The sequence below is a fragment of the Sinocyclocheilus anshuiensis genome, unplaced genomic scaffold, assembly GCF_001515605.1.
Source record: "Sinocyclocheilus anshuiensis isolate Anshui unplaced genomic scaffold, SAMN03320099.WGS_v1.1 scaffold1696, whole genome shotgun sequence".
Lineage (NCBI taxonomy): Eukaryota > Metazoa > Chordata > Actinopteri > Cypriniformes > Cyprinidae > Sinocyclocheilus > Sinocyclocheilus anshuiensis.
This window is the reverse complement of record NW_015555835.1, coordinates 164,903-182,204: the sequence shown is the minus strand read 5'-3', so window position 1 is coordinate 182,204 and position 17,302 is coordinate 164,903. Positions and strand designations below refer to the sequence as shown.

Here is a 17,302-nt window from a genome sequence, read left to right as displayed (position 1 = left end):
AAAATTAACGACTTTATTCAACAATTCTTCTCCTCCGTGTCACCCTAGTGCCATTTCGGCGAGTACCACAACACATACATTATGATACTCTCTCCGTAATGGTGCTAGGGTGTCGCGGAGGAGAATAATTTTTTTTTTTTTTTCTTTGCGCACAAAAAGTATTCTCCTAACTTTATAACAATTACGGTTGAACCACTGATGTCACATGGATTATTTTAACAATGTCCTTACTATGTTTCTCCGCCTTGACCGTGGTAGTACCCTTGCTGTCTATGGAGGGTCAGAGAGCTCTCGTATTTCATCATAAATATCTTAATTTGTGTTCCGAAGATGAACGAAGGTCTTACGGGTTTGAAACGACATGAGGTTGAGTAATTAATGACATTTTTCATTTTTGGGTAAACTATCCCTTTAAATTAAGTTATTAACGAAGGTTAATGTTATAGTTCATTCACAGTTACATTGTCAGAATGGCTTGTTGTGAAAGTCAGCAGAGAGATTAAAGCTCTAAAATATATTAAGACTAAAGGCATTTAATTGTTTGTTTTTGTCTGTAGGCTCTTCCTGCTACACATCAAAACTATTCATGCTGAGCATCGACCAAAAGATTACAACTCCGCACATTTCTACATTCATCGCAGCAATGTGCATGATGTTTGGCAGTTACTACTGTTTTAACATCCATTATCCTTTGGAGCTGGGTTCTACTCTGGAGTTCATGCAAAGGTAGGCATTAAACCATTTGTTTTACACAAAATTGTGACAGCACTTTACAGTAAGCTGTCATTTGTTAACATTAGGTAATGTATTCACTAAAATGAACTAACAATGGGAATTACATTTATAACAGTTTAATCTTTGTTTTTGTTAGAAAAATACAGTTGTTCATGTTAGATCACAGTGCATTAACTAATGTTGAAAGTAACTAAGTTTAATAAATTCTGTAGAAGTATTGTTAAATCTTAGTTCATGTTAAAGTGTTCGTTCACCCAAAAATTCTGTCATTAAAGGATTAGTTCACCTCCAGAATAAAAAATTTACTCATAATTTACTCACCCCCGTGTCATCTAAGGTGTTCATGTCTTTCTTTCTTCAGTCTCAAAGATATTAAGGTTTTTGAGGAAAACGGGGGTCTTATTTAGTGAAACGATCAGTCATTTGCTAAAAAAAAATGTAAACTGTATATACTTTTTAACCACAAATACTCGTCTTGCATTAGCTCTGCGATGAGTGTCACGCATTACGTAATCACGTTGGAAAGGTCACGTGCGGTTATTTCTTCGTCTGTGTACTCCGGTTCAAAAGGGTAGGGTAGGGCAAAAAACTTCATCTCATTTTCTCCTCCAACTTCAACATCATCTTACATTTGTTGTTTTACCTTTTTTGTAAAGGGCATTTGACTTTCTTTGCACGTTCACTCTGTAAACGCTGGGTCGGTACTTCCGCCTACATCACATGTGACCTTTCCAACATGATTATGTAATGTATGAGATTGGGCTGGTGCAAGACGAGCATTTGTGGTTAAAGTATATATGTTTCTATTTTTAAGAAAATGACGAATTGTTTCTCTTGATAAGACCATTATTCCTCAGCTGGGGTCATGTAGCTTTTTTTCTGGCAACCATAGCTGCCGGTTTTTAACCGTAAATTTTATGGTTCACTTTTAAATATACCGTAAACAGAAGAACATTTCGACCGTATTTTTTACGGTAGATTTCCGGCAACCACAGCTGCTGGTTTTTTACTGTAAATTTTACGGGATTTTTTTTACAGTGTAGCAGAGCTTAGGAGGACCGCCGATTTATCTCTCCGCGCCACCAAAGAGACCGCCCGTACCATTGGGCGGTCTATGGCAGCTCTAGTGGCAGCAGAGAGACATTTGTGGTTGACCTTGTCAGATATTAAGGAAAAGGACAAGGTCTTCCTTATGGACGCCCCGCTTGCGCCTTCTGGCCTGTCAATTCCGTCGTCGACAGGTACCAGGAGGCCCGTAAACAGGCGGCGGTGTTCCTGCGGTTCCTCCCTCGCCGCTCTCTAGCTCCAGGGGCTGCTGGGCGGTCGCTTCTCGTGCTCCCCCGCAACGGGACCGAGGTCAGTGGCGCTCTGGGTCGAGGGCTGCACAGTCGAAGCCCGACCTGAGGGTCGTGCTTCAGAACGATAGATCTAAAAGACGCGTACTTTCATGTCTCCATCCTTCTTTCGGCCTAGCACTCTCACCCCGCACCTTTACGAAGTGTGTGGATGCCGCTCTGGCTCCACTGCGACTCCAGGGCATCCGCATATTAAATTATATCGACGATTGGCTGATTTTAGCTCAATCGGGGCAGATGGCGGTTCGACATCGAGATGTTGTTCTTGCTCACATGAGGGAGTTGGGGTTAAGACTAAACACCAAGAAAAGTGTCCTTGCTCCGTTACAGAGGACCACCTATCTGGGCGTGGTGTGGGATTCGACCACGATGCGGGAACGGTTATCTCCTGCTCGGGTCGATTCGATCATCACGGTAGTCAAGAGAGTCAGAGAAGGCCAGTCACTCACTGTCAGGCAGTTTCAGAAACTATTGGGGTTAATGGCAGCTGCGTCCAACGTGATACCTTTTGGCCTGCTGTACATGAGGCCCCTACAGTAGTGGCTCAAGTCCAAGGGGTTTTCACCGAGGGGAAATCTGCTTCGCATGATCAAGCTCGGACCTGATTTCCCTTCTCGACGGCTCTCCATGGGAGATTCCCGTCAGGAGGGACCTCCTGTCACAGGCGGAAGGCACAATATTTCACCCCCGCCCAGAACTGTGGAAGTTATGGGTGGCATTCTCGTTCCCGTAGTGTCTTTGGACGCAGCTCGAGTTCCTGAAGGGGAACGTCTCCAGGTTACGTATGTAACCATGGTTCCCCGAAGGGAACGAGATGCTGCGTCTCAGAGCCATACTTCCGGCATCCCTGCGAGCGCTTGCTTCATTCCTTGAAGCTGAAGCCGGTTCCACCTCACGTGCCTTTATAGCTTCCTGGTCGCTTCGTCACCCGCCTATGACGTCTCGCCCTTCCATTGGACTGATTACACATGTGATTCAGAGCATGGTCACGCTGGGGGCGTTCCCGTAGTGTCTTTGGACGCAGCGTCTCGTTCCCTTCGGGGAACCATGGTTACATGCGTAACCTGGAGACGTTTTTTGTAATTTCCTATACATACATTTGCTGAAATATTATGTAAAGTTTTTGAAAATACTTCTTTACTTTCCAATGAAGGTGACTAAGATTTTTTGTAGGCAATTATATGCACGGAAATTGATGAAAAATGCACTTTTCATTGGACAAAATATAGAGTGACGTGCACGTCCTGAAAGTGGAAACAAAATGGACCCCTGTGGGTCATGTGACCACTTTTTTTGTATGTTCATTTATTAGTATTTGACTTCTACTTCCCTGAGGCAGCATTGGTCAATTACATGAGTCTCTCAATTTATATATAAAAAAAAAAAAGATGTTGTGTTGCCTGGAGGTAACATTGTACCATAGAGGGTTAAGGGAATTAAACAAGGGATCACATTTGTATTCCTCTTTTCAAAAGTGTATTTTGGCATGGAAAAGCCTAAAAGTGCCTACATTTTCTGTATGCGCACATCTATGAGAATATAATCTACCACCAATGTTTAGCAAGGGTGCTGTGTGTTCGCTGACAGAAAGCAGCACTCATGACTAAATTTAAGTGCAGAGAGAATAAAGAAGCCATAGTAGCAATCAGGCAGACAGTTTTAATAGAGATTCTGAGGATGAAATGTGAGGCCAGCTTATGAAATTTGAATGTGGCTTTTAGGAAAAGGCTGAAAGGAGATATTATTAGAAAAATTTAAAAGTAATTTTTGGTGGAAATGAGCAGCCCATTTAATAACTCAGCTCAACGTATGGTGCATTTCCAGCGTGATTCCAGAGTGATTTGTAAACATGTAGAAGTCTGTTAACAGCAGAACTGTAGTGTAATTGCTGTGTTGTTGCAAATAGCAACTTCCCACACATTGTTATGAGGGATATATCATTATTCTTTACTGTACAAATGTCATAGAGGTGTTTCACAGATTAACACAGAGATCGTGTACACAATGATAAATCCCAAAATAGTGCAGTTGAAATGAGTTTCCAAGGCATAAAGTGCTGATCTTAAGAGCAAAAGAATATTCCTTCTCACTGTTTCTCCTCCACACCTCCTTAATTAGCACAAAGGGATCTCCATGAAAGCTTCTACTCTGAATTAACCAAGATATATGAATAAAATATATTTCAGTCTTCTGATGTCTTTAACATTTTTTCTTTTTTCTTTAAATCTACGAATGAATGAATGATCATCAAAAAGAGGAATAAAGGTTTGAAAGAGGAGGAGGGTGAAGAGTGTGACTCTTGAAGTTTTTCTTTTTTTTGTGGGGGGGGTTAAATTATATAAGAAATCAGCTTTTTGCCTTCTTGTTTATAGTGCAAATGTTTCGCTCTCACAGTGGTTATTCGGACACCTGACGTATTTGTGACATTTGCGCCTAGTCTCAGATGAAAGGGGTGCAGACAAACAGACGAGAGAGGCCCATTTGTAAGAGGAGCAGCTGAGATAAGTTGAGTGAAAGAAAAGGGGTGCTTGTCATCAACAGATTTATGGAGAAAGATACATTCTCACAGGACAGTGGGAAAAGAGGTACCATTTGTCAGATGAAAGTTTCTTCTTTTCTCAAACCTCACTGGAGCTATGATCTGTGCTTTGGAGATGTGGAATAGATTGGAGTAGGGTTCCGGGGGTTGACTACAAAAAAAAAGGAATGGCTATAGGCACATCGCTAAGTTTCACTGACATTTTGCATTTGTATACATTTTGAATTCTGTCAGTCATCTCAGCAGTACGTGGGTCAGACATTTTAGGACAGCATGAGATTTGTTGTTTAGCTTCGAAATTATACATTTTTCAGTGGCATTACTGTATGAAAATAAATTAATATTAGGATTAAGGTAAGCAAAGTGTAGTGTACATATACTATAATACAGGCTATAATAAAAGTAAATGCTGTGCTACACTGTAAAAAGTTGTAATGTGCAATTGTTACCCCAAGCATGTTTTACTTGATTTCTGCTTTTTTGTTGGTGTAACCTAATGTATTCAGGCTGGTTCAAATATTAAATCATAAATAATAATATATTTAGATATACTGTTTGACCTATTTATTAAGCTAACTGATTCATTTGAATGAAAATATTTTTTAACATTTAACGTTTTTTTGTATTTCAAACTAACATTATATTTTACAGTGTACTGTATATCTGATGTAACTAGATCTTTAACATAATAGAAATAGAAAGGCTTTGAATTTATTTGCTGCCAAATTTAATGCAAATACCTACAATTATTAACTGAAAAGATAAATTACGGACATGCTGCTTGAAAAGCAGAGCCTGTGGTTTGTTTGAAATGCAGTGTTATCTGCAGGAAATAGGCCATTAAAGCTGACAACTTGAGATTGGTGCGGGTCAAGTGAAAAATAGGTCAGGGTCAAAGGCCATGGAAAGATGGATTTTACATAATCATTTTACTAATGTGATATGTTGAATTTAAATCATGCATATTTTTATACATTTTAGACATAGACATTGACATTTACAGCTATAATAATAATAATAATAAATTGCATGTGTGATGGGGCCTGTGTAGATACTGACTGTAAAGCAAATCACATGATGTCTGTTTGCTCTGTGTACAACACAATGGGGTTTGTGCTTCATGTACTTGACTTTATTGATTTTTCCTTATGCTGGCAAAAAGAGCAGTAATTATGAACCTGGAACAGCTCATTGATTTGACTCGCCACTGGAGATTTCACACTGACAAATCATTAGCTTCCTTTTTCAGGGTTCCACCAGTTTGTGTTTTTAACTTGCTTAACTGAACTCACAATTATACTGAGGACAATACAGACTGAAGTGGTGGGGGACCACGTTCGTCCATTTTTATTTTTTTTTGACGCTGCAAATAGGAAATTATGTTTGTTTTTGAAATGAAAGCCATTCCAGTACATACTAAATTACTCCGGTGGAAAGGGTGCGATGAAGAAAAACAAATGACAGCAAAATATGAGGCGAAACCTCTTAACGTGAGCAGCTTTTTCATTACAAAGAAGCAGCAGTGAGGGGAAGACAGAGAGAGATGGTTGCCACCATTTCAATGGAAACAAGCATTGCTTTGGGCCTCTTTGTAAACAGTACACAGCTGCTATTTCGGGTGATGGGAGCTCCACCTTGTCACAACAATTCCTTAAAAGAGGAACAGTTTAATGTCAACAATATTTTCTCCATCTGCCTGTTCATGAAAACCCTGCGGATCCACTAGGGAAAAGCTTCCTCTCACACAGCCGGGGAGGTGCGGAATCCAGATTTCGCAAAGAGCACATCATATTACATCAACTGTGGAAGATGCGCTAGCGCAACACTCAATGAGCATTAACATTGGAAGAAATCCATTTGCTTAATCGATTGTTAGATGCATAAATATATATATACTCAATAAAATATTGAGAGAAGTAAAAGGCATTGCAGGAATTTAAGGATACTTCACCAAAAGTAAAAATTCTGTCAAAATTTATGTACCTACATTTTGTTCCAAACTTGCATGCATTTCTAATTTTCTATGAAACACACACACACAAATAAAAGACATTTAAAAAAAAGGTTGTTGTTGTTGTTTTGGACCCCATTGACTTGTATAGACTTGTATGGCCTTTTCTCATGAATTCATACAGGTTTAGAATGGCAGTTTTTTTATTATTTTTGGGTGTCTTATCCCTTCAAGAACTTACATATACAATCAACATATACAATAGTTGCAATAAAGTGCCTAATTCCACACTTGACTGACACTAGGATTTCTCCCAGGTGTTAAAACTCAATCAGAAAGCTGGTCATTTTTTAAGAGGCCTCGCCTTGGTTCCAAATTACAGTGAACAGAAAATATTTCCTCCCCTATAACTCTCCTCCTGACAGCTTCACACAGACACAAAATCCCAATTAAGGTTTCCATGAGCAGAGTGTCAGTTTCTAATTGGATTAGATTACAAACTTGATTGGGACCAATTAGCATGCCATGGCCTCACCTTTTGAAAAAGTAATTTATCCTAATGGAGACGTTTGCCAAGGTGTATATTAGGAGTTTTACTGCAGTCATTGAGTCAGATCGCCTGGCCCCAGGCTTTGCAAGTTAAGCAGGCTTATAAATAGGCTGGCTGTTAACACACACGACAGGAACGGAGAATGAATTTGGCGCTGGAGTGTTTCTTTCTGCAATCAGAATTCTGTGGGGGAGCTGACACTTCACATTTAGATTACTTCTATGCAAAGCCTCTGGTAACAGGTGTGACCTACAGTAAGCTTGACTAATACACACCACTGCTCTGTCCTGGCTGGCTTTAATGGAAAATCACCATAAAGGTAATTTGCAGGAAGTAAATGTAGTCTGCCTTACATTAAAACTGCAGAAATGAAGAAGAACCTGCTGCTTTGCATGACTCTCCTTTCCACCATTTTGATTCCTTATTTTCTCCTTCTTAGATTAACGCCCATCACAGCCCACTAGAAATGGCAAGGCAAAAAATGGCATCCAAGCATGCAGATGTGGTCAGAACTGCAGAGGAAATTGGGTGAGAATGAAAGTTTACGTATATTTGTTTTCTCAGGCACCTTAATTAACTTTAAACTGAAAAGCTCAAATCCCTGCCACATTGCAAAGTGTTTTCCTCCTTTAACTGACTGATGGCTTCTTTAACGTTTCTTGGCAGCTCATATATAAACAACCGCATTAATTAATTACCTCATTCTGCTTGCATTTTCCCAACGCTTCACTTTTTCAGGAGTGTTCAGAAATGGAAAAAAAAAAGAGCAGGGAAGGTTTACAGAAAATCCCAGACATTTAATTGGACTTTGTGTGTGTCTTTGTTTATGCCTCTCTCTACCAATAAAATGACTTATGAAATTAAAGTGAAATGCTTTGATCACTCATAGCATTTGAATGGGGGGAGGGTTTAAATATTTAAAATTAATCTGCAGCATCACACTTTGCAGTATAAATTGTGTTGAGAAAATTATCTATCTATCTGTCTGTCTGTCTGTCTACTGTATCATATATATATATATATATATATATCTCTGACTTTGATATAATTTTGGTTTGTGTTGCTTGGTTAATTTATATGTTTAGTTTATTTCTGTATATTTATTCAACCTTTTCATGCTGTACAAAAGTGTACTTTTTTCAGGATTCTTTAATGAATTGAAAGTTCAAAAGAACAGCAACCGGGGGGGTGGGGTTAAAGAAATTTAAATTAATACTTGTTTTCAGCGAGGATGCATTAAATTGATCAAAATTGACAGTAAAGATGTGGGACAGTTAGATGTGGGTATCATATAAGATCCTTTGCTGTGGCTGAGTGCATTATTTATGACGTGTCTTTTAATGAATTAATGTTTTAATATAATCCTCATTTATAATAAAAACCTTATTTAAATAAACTTTACAAAAATAAAGTTTATTGAAGTGGCTGCTTAGAATAAACCCATAACTGAGCAGAGAAATTTAGACTTATCTGACTTTAGTATTAAAATAGCCATACAAGTTTCCTGCAATTTGGTTCGCCTTAATCAATTTAATTGTAGTCCTATTGTAGTCCTTTTTCGTTGGATGCTGTTCATACTGAAAGATGCATCATGCGGAAGATTAGTGCACAAACGGTAGCTCAGCTTAGTCAAAAAAAACACATAAGGAGAAGCATTGTGATAATATCAAAAATCACAGACATTCTGACGGGATTCAATTTCTCCACCACAAAGTTAGCCGAAAAACAGTAGGTAATTTGCTCTGGAATTTTTACAGTTTGTGTGAGGAAAAACACAGACTTGACTGATTCAAATAAGATTAAAAATGCAAAGTACATGCTCCAGGGAAAATAGTCCTGTCTAAATATCGCTATTCTGTCCTTCAAGACAACCTTCAAACTTAAAGAATTTCCCCCAAATTTTCAAAACAAATCTGTCTACCCATTCAAAATTACAGTAAAAAAAACAGTTATTTCTCTGAATTTCACTTAATTTTAATTGCAATTCCTTAATTTCAATTTCAATTGTAATTCTGCATTCTCTTCTCTACCTTAATTGAAATTCAGGAATACAACCCTTTAAAACCCATGGAAGTCTGGGTACATGAGTTATTCTCAAAGAATCACATTAGTTCGACTTGCTGACCCTCCTGACACTCTACAGGGCGACCCACCCCTCTCCACCATCACACAGGTGTCTATCACCAACCAACAAGGCCAATGTCGCTAAACCCTCTGTTAAGGGGACCAGGACCAATTGACCAGGTGATGAGAACAGGGGCAGTCCTCTTCAGAATGTGTGTTTCAAAACCTGCTATCTCTTCTTAAAACCTGTGAAGGAGAGGGTATGAATTGATCAGCATAAAGCTGACAGTGTCTTTGTAGTGGTATATAATAGCCTAATATATATATATATATATATATATTAGGCTATTATATAGTATTATAATAGCATTATATAGTGGTTCAATGCATTATATTGTGTTTTTTTTGAGTCACATATCAGACTATTTTTTTTGGATAAGCAAGAAAAAAAAATATTTAAAGCACAGAGAATGACAATGCCGTGAGGGATTTTTAACATAGGCTAATTTTATGTGTATGTATACGCAACTCTATATTTCCACGCTGTCTGAAACATGTCTCTATGCTTGTGCGCGCTTTGATTGTGTGCGAGAACAGCGCATGAGTAACGATTTGAGCTCTTTCATTTCTTCTTCTTGTGGTTTAAAATTGCTTGTACAAGAAACAGTATTTCTAGTGTTTTTTTATTTTATTTTAATATGTACATTTTTACCCAAAAATCGATTTTCTATTCAATTCCAATGGAATTTCTATTTCTATTACATTTCTTTTAAATAATTTTAAGTAGGTCCTTTTGCTAGTTTGCAACACCAGGAAAAAACTAAATGTCTGCTGCATTTAATAAATCTATTCAAAATCTCAATTCATTTATTCATTCAAGTGAATAACAGATTTCTCAATGTGTATAATAAATATTTGATTATTTTTGTATCTAATGGTGTTGCCATATGTAATCAAAGAGAAATACACATTTTATAAGGAAAAAAAAAAAAAAAAGCAGGAGACTTCAAATAAAGAAAAGCCCTTAAAAATGTTGGACAGAAAAATAAAAATAATTCCTTAATACATACATTTTCTTTTTTTAAATTCTGTAACTTGTTTTGACCCAAAACACAAGAATCGGTGAGAAATTATGTCAAATAAAGATTCAGGCTGCTGTTAAAGTGCAAGAGAAACATGCGGTGTAAAATGTGGTTAAAAGAAAGTGCATAATCTCTTTGAAAGGGAAGTGTTAATGTGCCAGGGAGTCTTCTAGAAGCAGCAACCTTCATTTAGCCACAATTCTCCACTTTCTTTCCCTCCCTGTGTCTTGAAACAGAAAGAAGGCACACCTGCTGACAAGTCCCATCTAGTCATTGTGCCTCTTAAAGTATCTTTCCTCCCCGGTAATCAGAATGACTCTCTGATAAATAAACCACGAAAAAAGCTTTCCCACTGACGGTGCACTGAGGCATAAGGCTGTAAAGCTGGAGCATTAATCAACAGATCGGATTTCTGCATGCAACTGAGATTCTCCCTTCTTTTGTAAGTCTTCATTACAGAACAGAGAACCAATAAAAGTACAAAGCTATATTAGAGTCAGAATGATCGGACAAATCAACAAAGTCAGATGTTTGTTCACTGCGGTTAATAGATACTAAAGGAGATGGAAAGTTGGCGTGAGGCACGAGAGAGAGAGAGAGAGCTGCCAACAGATATCAGAGAAAGTGACTGGTCTGTTCTGTCAGCAATGTAGCAGAATGCTAAGTGGCCAACCAAAATGGCAGAGCAGAGTATGAGGGAAATGTCTCAGCCTTTAGAGAGTGAGAATGGGTAACAAGGGCAGGCAGCAGGTTCTTTTAGTGCAGCTTGCCTGTTTTATGTGCCTGTGCAGACATGCTATTCCATATCAAATCAAACTAAAGATCACAAGAGATCACAAGACAAGAGGCCAGACAGAAGATGGGACATTATTGACTGTGATTACGCCTGTCACCATCCCACAGTTTCAGATTATAGCCCATATACAGTATGATTACTCTATTTCTGCCAGAGTGGAATAGTGGAAACCAGGGACATTTGTAATACAGTCAGTTTAACTACTTAGAAATTAGGTACAGTGATGAAATCCTACGGACAAGCATCATCCTGTGATGATAGGAGTTTCAAATATTTCCAGGATGAAAGATTTCTAATTTGATTTGAGATTAGGTTAATGCATGTTAAATGAATATGTAACGTCTGAAACGGGTCCTCTTGTTAAATTTGGTTATTTATACATACATACATACATACATACACACACACTGTTTATACTGTAGTGTATGCTATTTGTCTGTCTGTGTCTGTCTGTCTGTCTCCTTCATATCACACATATATATATATATATATATATATATATATATATATATACACTTCTTTGGTAATAATACATCTATTGGACCTACCAAGATTTTATTTACTGGTTTTTTTTACCATTTTCACAAATGATGATGTCACCAAAATGAGTTTTTGTCAGATTTGACTCACTTCTGGTTACAAATTTGTCCTCAAAGTGTGCTTAAGTACATGTACACACACACACACACACACACATACACACAGTTCATGTTTTAACTAATTTATTCAACTTTTACAACTTGTTTACTGTTTTAGAATATAATGTTTCTTTCTTCTCTCTTGTTTATTAAAAAATCTAAAACTATGTCACACTCTAGTTTGAGGACCAATACTCACTAACTCACTTATTTTGCTGCTTATTAATTTTTAGTAAGGTAGTTAAGTTTAGGTGTGGGGTAGGATTAAGGGATCTAAAATATGGTTATGCAGAATGAGGCATTAATATGTGCTTTATAAGTATTAATAAACAACCAGTATGCTAATAATATGCATGGTCCCTAAACTAAAGTGTTACCCCAAAATAAAATGTGGTGAAGATAGGCAAAGGGGTTGTAGGTGTAAATTTGATTAACAAAACAAATGCATGTACATAATTTAAACTGATGTTCATGTTTTCTATACTGTTACAATCCATTCCACTTACCCTGGTACTAAGAGTGAGACATGAGTAAATGATGATAGATTTTTTTCGCTGAACTATCCCTTTAATTAAATTGTTCTATTTTATTTAATTTAATTTTAACTAACATGTAATTAAATGCATATATTCTTTACAAGTATATTATTTCTGTAATAAGTACTCTTTTTAAAAGTATGCTAAAGGGTATTTCTTTTTCACAAGTGGGAGTAAAATTCTAATTTTTGAATGTGCTAACTCCACGATATTTTGTGATTTTTTTTTTTTTAAACAATGTTAAATCATACAAATCATTACAAGGTTGTCATGAGACTATGATAGGTATAATGGCTGCAATATAACAAAGAGTGAAAAATTTAAGGGGGTCTGAATACTTTCCGTACCCACTGTATGTCACAAAGGCACATGGATGGCAGAGGAAGTGAAATGTGCAAAGCTGGCTTTATAAGCAAATAAGTTTTGTGTGATTATCATACACATGAGCACCATCCAGCTCTATTATGCCCTTATACAAACTTGTAAGTCATCAAATGGGTGGAGGAGATGTCAGCATTGAGTTTTCTTGTTCCCTGATCAAATGAGCACCAATAAGTCATGGCATATTTTAAAATTATGCTCATGAATAAGAAACAAAAATCCCTTAAATTTACCATAATCCCTGCTTTGAAAGTTAAAAATAAATTTCTGGCTGAAAAGAATTCAGCCTTATGACAAGTCTGAAAAGAGATAATTATTTATGACTTGCTGACTGTAGCTCTGCGTTAGTTAATGCAATTTGTCATCTTTTCACACTTAATGATGTAAAGACCCTGTCAACCTGAATTACCCTTGAAAAGCACATGTTTAATTAATCCTGTATGGAGAGGTAGAGGACAGTGACCAAATATATTTCACCCTCTCAGCTGGACTGGGCTGTGTCAGGCTGTGTCCAAGCAGGACAAAGTGACGCAGATGAAGGCGATGGCATTTGACACCTGGGAAAAAATGTTCCTGCTCATCTTCCAGCTGTGATTTGAGTGAAGAGGTAATGCACCACACCATAAGAGAAACAATAGGCCTAAAAAAACAGCCTATCTTGTGTAGGCATATCCAAACTCAAAACGTCTCTCTAGGGGATGATGTCTATGCCCGTTGAGGACTCACGGATTCAACCAATGTCTGCCATTTTGACACGTCAAAGATACAATTCCAAGACATGATAGCTAGACCTGCCTCTACATGCACTGTATAGATTTAAAACTAGTGAAAATAGTGAAAGTAGCTCTTCAGTCCATTGTTTTCCTTTCTTTGTCTCTTCATGGCTTAGGTTCTGTATTCATTTATGAGCATAGAAAATGGACACCGAACATGCCTCCTCTATAATCTGAAGCGGCTGATTTAACGTGATTGATCCTCAATATGGGAGTTGCCTTCAAAGAACACAGCAACAATGATGACATCGCACTACAAGACCAGCCTTCAGTCTTTATGTTGCTTCTGCCTCTCCTGAGTTTAGTAAAAGAAGTATGTCTACTTCAAGCAACATTCCTCTTTGATTTATGTGTCATAATCACTACCGATGCAGGGTACCATTCTCACTTTTCATAAAAGTAACAGACATGCTTTTTACCTTCTCCAAATTCTCAGAGACGTTGATAAACAAACTAAGGAGAGGATGAGCAGGATCACAAAAAGAGAGTTGGGACGTTTTGATCATTTTTATGTCAGCATGCTCGTGGATAAAGACACGTCTGCGCTGCCAAGTGTCCTAGGTAATCCCGGCTTCATTGAGTCCTGCACTGCGATGTTTTAAATCACTACTCTTTTATTCTCTTCTACCATAATAGCTACACTATAAAGAGCAGCAGAGGAGAAGGAATCAATAAAATCATGCATCTAATAAGGGGGGCAGGATTAAAAATGGTTCCTCCAAAGCCTTCAGGGGAAAATTGAGGTGAGATTTAAGTCTTTTGACAGGTACATCGGGGACTTTCTCTCCCATCCCTGCCAGAGTGGACCGGGCGGTGGGCTCGGGACTTGTTTATGGCAGGTTGGGATTAAGAAGGTCGGATCTACACCGCCATTTCTCAAGGCCTCAAAAGCCCAGTAGGCTAATTAAACAGTAACAGGCAAGACATGGGTCTCTCTTGCGCTCACCTCCTGGCTTTGCTCTCTTCAATTCCAGCAGTTTAATTTTTCTAGAAAGGGGGCAACCATGTCGGAGCACTGGGCAGGCTTCCAGCTCTGCGGTGGGATGTTGGAGGGGTAGCGACGCAATGGAGGAGGACCGAGCATTGGAATGAGGAGAAGGTTGGTCACAGGAAAGGCCAGGTCAAACCCTCTACACCCCAGCTGACAGCTAGAGTCAGACCTTCCTGCTCCATGAGGCTGAAGGACAGAAAAGGAGGGGGAGGCGGTAATATCGACAAGGTGGAAGCATTGTGACTCATATTGTGATTCCTGTGCCAGTGTTGCAGTCCACCGTCACGCCGCTGGAAGGGCAGGCGGCTCGCGTCCAAGGCCCCCCCGTGGAACTTGTGTAAGAACGGCGAGGCCTGATGTTGTTGACCTAGCCCCAGGGTGCATGTGTCACAGCCAAGGCCATCAAGACGGTTCCCGTCATCGCATTTGCACTTCAAAAAACATTTGGCTTGCACGGCCTTGGAGCAAGGGAGTCTCAGAGGTGCTTGTGATAGTGGATTCACCAGCTTACAGGAAACCTCCTGAATTAAACAGAACGAATGGCAACTGTTGGATCCGTCCAACCTGCACTGCTAATCTTCCTCATAATACCCATGCCTCTCGCTCAGTTATTGTCTCACGAATTAAAGGGAATCTCATTGCTGAGCAAAGCTTTAGTTAAATAAGATTCACATGGTATTGGTGGGAAGTAGGATTTTGGTCCCAAATTAAAGATGTAACAAGCCCTAGCAGTGTTGCAAACACATTCCTGTAGTCACCACACAGGCACACTAGTGCTACATGAATACAGGTCACAGTTTTATTAATAATTATTTAAACAATATATTCAACTTAAATACATGCACTCACTTCATATCAATTCTTATATTCATATTTAATATATGTAAGGGTCAACTGCACACAAGAATGTCCATATTGAAAAGAAAAACTACTTTAAAATACATTTTAAAACAGTTTTACGAATTTACTTTCTGTATTCATGTTTGTTTTTAAAAAATGTATACCATTTCAACAAAAGTTTTAATTTAATGAAAAAATGTCATGTAGTGTAACCATCAAGTGCACATTTTCCTTGCATACTTCAAGACAATACTATTACTAGACGTCATGACAGGCAGGGCTCATGTCTATAATTCCTTTTCGCACCACATGACTTTGCTTTAATAGACATGTTGTAATTTTTTTTTTTTTAAATACTAATAAGCATGAAGCAGTTTTGTTAAAAAAAATATTTATTATAACTTTCTATTCAGGAATTCAGGAATTTAATTATTTTAATGTTGCATGTATTTTAATGCAAAAAAAAAAAATAAATAAATCATGTCATTAACCCATAAACATAACATAAGCAAATAAATCATCACCATTATCAGAGAGCACATTAAATAAATTATGGTGATTTTAAAAGTGTGCAAAAGTTACATTATTTTGGCCTATTAGAATTATCCTAATCCTATTAGGATTAAGTCAATGACCAGTGACATTTATGAAATAAATATAAATGCATTAGCGAGAGTGTGGAAGAATGATCACCTCATAAATAAGCCGAGAAGCGGTGTAACTAAACATCCATATATGTTCTGGACTTGCTCTCGTCAAGCCAGCTATGTCTATTTTTAATAAAGGATATCTGCCATTGCAAAATACTCCACAGTGGATTCATCTTTAAATTAGGATTCACATACTCATGTTTTACTGAACAGAATGGCCATATAGCTGTCAGATGTATGGGAATGGAAAGACAAGCATAGCTCCAATTTACATAGGTGGGCATATACATATACAGTCACACTCAAACCTGTCAGAGCTTGACATATCTGCTGTTCAGCTGTTCATATCACCCAGCTGAATTAAGCTTGTAAATTGAGGTTTTAACAAGGTTACAAACTAAGTGATTGTAACATTCATGTCAGAGATGTTTTAAATGAAACCTTCAGTCACAGTGACCTTGACTCAGGGTCAGCGGCAAAATCTTGGTGCGCCTCAATAAAATGTCCCCTATCAATTATTTAACCTGCCAATTGTTTCCCCCGACAAACATGTCCTCTCCAGAAAAGTAAATTATCAGCAGGCACAGTCACCAGGGGAAAGCCTGTCTGGCTGTTGTCAGCTCTGGCTGAGAGAGATTTGAGTTGTTTGCTGTTGGCTTGCTAAAGCTCTCTTTTCTCTCAGGTGTGATAGCTGAGTGTTTTTTTTTTCTTGCTCTATATCTGCTGGCCTGTAGGGACTTTTCTCAAGCAAAAACAAAGCCCTGGGCACAGAAGCCCCCCTAGTGAGATGCCTGATATACTTTAGCTGCAACAAGCTAAAAAATGTAATAAATAAAAATATAGAGACTAATAAGTGGTGAACAACTTAAACGCTGTGGCGATGACAAGGGTCTCTGACATGTACTGTCGGTGTGTACATGATAAAAAAAAAGAAAAATATTTAAAAAATGTAGTTTAAAACACATGTGCTAAGCTCTTAGAAATGTACACTTTATATGTATGTTGCTTTCACGTGGCTTTGGAAAACTTTTATATCATTTACCAAACACCAGAATACCAAATACCAAAGTACCAATATACCATTTATACTATATATATATATATATATATATGTGTGTGTGTGTGTGTGTGTGTGTGTCCCAGGTGAAAAATAAATATATTTAAATTGTGCTTTTTCAGACATACTTACTATATTTAAATTATACTATACTAAGTGCATATTAAATGTATTATTTTGAAACAACTTTAAGTATACTAAGTGTATTTCAAGATATGCTTAAGTTTGATTTTAATCTATTTGTAATATATTTAATATATTGAAATTGTGTTAAATTGGAACCACTTTAAGTATATTTAGTGCAATTTAAGTGTATTTCTTAAAATACATTTAAAATGTCCTTTTAATACTTCATGAACTACAG

The 17,302-nt window shown here is 37.7% G+C and overlaps 1 long non-coding RNA gene across 1 annotated transcript; it reads left to right on the top strand.

Moving 5' to 3' along the window:
* The first annotated feature begins 7,165 nt into the window (after nt 1-7,165).
* Nucleotides 7,166-15,032, top strand: LOC107675430 (uncharacterized). Its single transcript, XR_001632596.1, has 5 exons — nt 7,166-7,449; nt 7,570-7,658; nt 13,113-13,234; nt 13,517-13,713; nt 13,837-15,032. It is a non-coding gene; the product is annotated as an uncharacterized LOC107675430 (long non-coding RNA).
* Nucleotides 15,033-17,302: the final 2,270 nt, after the last annotated feature.